At 38.9% G+C, this 4995-nt stretch overlaps 1 pseudogene; it reads right to left on the bottom strand.

The window, feature by feature from the left end:
* Window positions 1-1068: 1068 nt before the first annotated feature.
* On the bottom strand, window positions 1069-2456 carry LOC100029155 (L-lactate dehydrogenase A chain-like; annotated as a pseudogene).
* Window positions 2457-4995: the final 2539 nt, after the last annotated feature.

Raw genomic sequence — 4995 nt, 5'->3', positions numbered from 1 at the left:
CCAAGGAATCCAGCTATGTAATTCCTAAATGAAAACTCAAGTCACAATTTCCTTGTCACAATTAAGCTGTCCCCAGCTAGTTTATCAACCAACTTCCACTAGAGCTCCCTGACAGTGTTAGTCTATCAATATCAACTGGCCAATGTGACAAGGAAATCACTTTAAAAGACTGATATATATTAATTTAAGGTCGCCAAGGAATCCAGCTATGTAATTCCTAAATGAAAACTCAAGTCAGCAGTCAACCTTTTATAGAGTTTAATTACAAACAGGAGGAAGAAAGGAATTAGAGATAGAGATAGATAGAGAGAGAGAAAGGGGAGAGAAGGGAATAGGGCTTAAATACCCCTTCTGTTTAGGCTGGGCCAAAAGGCCCAAGCCCTTAGATAGCTGGGGCAAAGAAAGGAGATCAGTCCCTATTACTCACGTGACCAAAATGGAGAAATAGTCTCAGGGGCCTCCACCTCCAGCCTCCTTCAGAGCAAGCTTCTCAGAGCACCTCTCCAACCACTCAGAGCCAATACTCTCCAACCACCCCCCTCCATCCTCAGACCCCTCTATCTTTAAGGAAACCATCCAAGTTCCCTCCCCTCAGTTCTCACATCTACCAATCACTGTCCATCATTTTCCCTGTGCCAATGGTGGCTCTAGCTTAACCCAGGACCGCCCAGAGGTCTGTGGCTTTGCACATGTCTGTTGAAGGTCATATTCTCAAATAATTAAATCTTGATCTTTTGCTACAGCCCTTCCTAAATCCTGTTACCCTGAGTAGGGTAGAGATTGGAATAATTAAATTTTGATCTATGCTTCAGCCCTTCCTAAATCCTGTTAGGACTGAGTAGGGTGGAGATTGCAATTTCCAAGACCTGGTTCTGTCATTCCAAGTATCTCCATTGTATCAATTCTAAAATCAATCATGACTCAAAGAAATTCCTGTTCTATGCTTAAGCATAGGTCAAAGCCCTTTCCATTATTCAGCAAAAGGTTTCTGTCCTAAAGTAATCTTAAGAAGGGAGGAGGAGGAACCTCCCATGCCAATGGGGTTCACATTCCAATAGAGTTCCCACTCTCGATAGGAAATTTTCCAAGTATGAAATTTCCCAATGGTGAAATTTCCAACATTTATAAGTCTAAGAAATTTTAAGGTTTACATAATCCAACAATATTTATTTATAATTAAGAGAAAGGTCAGGGACAGGATAAAAGGTAGAAATAAAGCAGGCTCTATTAAATCTAACATTAAGATTTCTAACAATAACCCTAAACCTGTCTGTCCTTCAAGGGACTGCTTCATGTTCACTGGAGTAAATCTACACTAATCTATTCTTACTATCTAAAGATTAAATCTATTTAACTAAAGCTATCCTAATACATTATCTTAAATGTATATAATTCTCCTTAAATTATCTTTAAAATTTCACCAGCTGCCTCAAATTAATTGTCTTCTAATGACAGTTAGGATTGGACTTGATTGATCTCATAAACACTTTCAACCACCTGTTCGTGAAAATCTTTCCAATGTTCTGAATCACCATCAGTTTCTAAAGCAGGACAAATATTCTTCAGAAACACCAGCAACATTCACCCCACTCCACACAGGAACACTAGAGTCTCCATGTTCCCCCATCCATGACAACTCGAAGAGTGGAAACCAAACCTTTCCCCCATCAATTAACAGAAATGGGCAGAATCCGGATTGCAACCACTTCCAATAACATGGTTTTAGGAAAGTCACTTAGCTTCTGGGCCACATATGTCAAAAGATCCACTCAATTGGAGACAACAAAAAGCTTGCATTTAGGGTTGTTGTTTTTTAAAACAATATTGGGATTTAAAGATATTCACATTATGCTGGACAAAATTAAGACGACCTTCTCCTTCCTGCTGACATGTCCCAGCTATAACAATAACCAGCTTTGAGTTTGAGGTTTATGTTCTTTGCCAGACTTTGGTGTTCTGAGGAGAAGACTACCATGTTAGAGGATCATCAACTCTCCTTTTAGTTTGTCTTATATGATATCAACTAGGACAAATTTATCAGCCAAATCCTGTATTAAGATACTAATGGCACATGCCATGCCAACTGCACCAACCCCAACAACAGTGATCTTGTTATGGGGAATCTGGTCTTCCTTTAGGACATTCACAATCAGCTGATCCTTGACAGTTCCCATCTTCTTGGGGACATTCTAAGGTTGCTGGTCAGGCTATGTGGAATTCTAAGATGAACACAAGACTATTGGTCCCAGCCTCATGTCCAAAGTAATTTCTAAAAGGAAACCAAAGTAGAGATTTCTGCATCAGGAGGACTTCAGGTAATATTAGTTTTTCTTAAATATTCATTATCAATAGTACTTTCTGTAATGCTTCATAAGTACTTTCACACATTAATTTTACATTTTCTCACAACAACTCTGAGTTAGTCAGTTAAACATTTATTAATCACTTAGTGTGTAGTAGGCACTGCTAAGAGCTAACAATTCAAATACAAGCAAAAAAAAAAAGACAGTTCCTACCCTTAAGGAGCTTATTTTCCAAAGGAAACTGAAGAACAAAGTTGGTATAGTGGAACTAACTGGGAAATGAAGAGCTGACTGGCCTTGGTGCCCTCTATCAATGGGGGTTCTGTCACCTTAAATAAAGGTTTGAGAATGAGCTGTCCAATCAAAGGGATCAGGTTCTTCTTAATGGAGGCTCTAGGAGGAACTGTCCAAACAGAGAGGAACTTCAGAGGCTGAGGGTACTTAGGATGTATGAATTCCAGGGCTGAATTTATCTCCCTGAATGAAGAGTTGTCTAGAGCATGATAGAGGAGTTTTGATTGTAACCTAGTAAGAGATTTCATAAATGAAAGTCAGTCTTAGAAACATTAAGAGATTTACCCAAGGTCACTTAGAAAGTTATTGAGAATCCAATCAAAAATTACCACACACACCATGACAATTTCCAAAATTCCAGACCGTAAGGCTGGAAGGACAATTCTTGCTAGCTTTCAGCCAGGCTGAAAATATGCATATATACAGACATACATAAATACATAATTAGCCCTTACACATAATAAAACTGGACTAACATTCTTTCTCTAGCTCAATTCTAGTTTGTACATGACCCATTAATGGCTACTCTGTGGAGTCAAGAAGACCCAAGTTCAAATCTGGCCTCATATACTTGCTAACTGTGCAACTGTGGGCAAGTCACTTAATCTCTGTTTGCTTATCATTTTGCAATAAAATCTCACAACTACCAACCTGAAATCCGGGTTGGCCTCCAGTTAGTTGCCTTCTTGGTCCTCTTTGAAGATGTCTAGTTACTTGAGTTCCACAGAAGCATTTCCTGACTCCAGAACTATAATTAGGAACTTTGAATCTTTAGATAAAGTTAGTTGTGGTGAGAAGTTCATCAGAGAATGAGATGCTGGTATCCCGTCTCTGCCCATATGTACCGCATTTATAATGATTGCAGGTATTACTTATGAAAGATATGGTTTCCAATCATCGGTACAACATAGCTTTAATCCGATATGGTCTTATGAGAAGAAGGAGTGACCTATCTTCAAATAGCCCAGCCCACACATCCACAGCCCAACTTGATGGTTCCCAACCTCGAAGATGAGTCCAGAGGTAAAGAGGGTGAAGAAATAGTAGGCAGAGGGCAAAAGGATAGAGGAAGAGAGGTCCCAGGTGAGGAACATGAAATGGTGATAAGATTTTGAGGATTTGGCTCAGGGCCTGGGAGCTAGGACAGAAAATGATCATGAGAAACAATTGGGGAAGAGGGGAGGCTATTCTAGGAGAATAGCCTACCAGATGTTGCTTCTCTAAGACTAAACAGGAATTACTCTTGAATAAAGCCCTAGTTGCAGCTATATGAGCTTTGTGTGTCTGTATCTGCTTCTGGCTCTTTGCAAGTCGTTAACCTTTCTTCCCATTTGCTTTTATTAACTGAGCATTGACTGGTTTTACAGCATGCCAAAGGCCATCTGTGCTGGAACTCTCTGGTTACTTTCCTCACACTACTCTTGTTCACTGAACAGAGGAGATTCATTCAGAACTATGCACCCTGCCTTACCATAGTACACTGACAGTAGATGGGATTTAACACAGAAGCTGAGCTCTTGGCTAATAACCTGGCTTTGCCCAAGGTTCTTTCTAGGCCTAAAGCATTTAGGGTTCTCATGTTTCCCCCAGAAAATGATGTCTTTTCTGATCAAGAATACAAGTAATACCCAATGAAATTATGTGTGGGCTGTGGGAAGGGTGGGTGGAGGGGAGGGAGGGAAATAATGTGATTATTGTAACCAAGGAATAATGTTCTAAATTAACTAAATAAACTAATTCACATGGAAAAAAAGAGAGAAAGAAAATGATGTCTTTTGCCCCTAAACACCCCTAAGACAATTCGTTGTCTAACTTCTACAGTGCTGTTTCTTCTCAGCTATTCAGGGAGCCTCCTAATGCCAACATGGTCTTTTGGTTATTGTGCCTATGGAATCACTATCTGACTTTGTGAGTTTCTATAAGTGATTTTTTCAACAATTCATCTGAATTTAATGCAAGCAACATTTACAAATTACTTAATATGATAAAACACTGTGCTAAGTACTAGGGATACAATGACAAAAATGAGTCTCTATACTTAAGAATACTTTTGTTACTTTTCTTACTTTGTTAGAGGAGTAGTAAAACATGCCAAAGTAATTTATTGGTCAAGGAAAATTAAGAAGGGGGAAGTACTAACAACATTGGGGGTCAGGGTCCAATATAGGAGAGGTTCATAGAAAGGTATCACCTGAGCTAAATACCTTTAATTTTAGTTTTTTTAATCAGCAAAAATATGCCTTTTTTTCTCTCAATTTCCCTCTCAGCTGAAAAAGGAAAACAACCCCTCTGCAGTACTTTAAAAAATTTATGTATAGTCAAGCAAAACAATTTTTCCCATTGATTATACCTCCCCCAAATTGTCATTAGATACATTATAATTTCTTCTTTTTTTTTC

This window comes from Monodelphis domestica, chromosome 3 (genome assembly GCF_027887165.1).
Source record: "Monodelphis domestica isolate mMonDom1 chromosome 3, mMonDom1.pri, whole genome shotgun sequence".
Classification (NCBI taxonomy): Eukaryota; Metazoa; Chordata; class Mammalia; order Didelphimorphia; family Didelphidae; genus Monodelphis; species Monodelphis domestica.
This window is presented reverse-complemented; position numbering and strand designations above follow the sequence as displayed.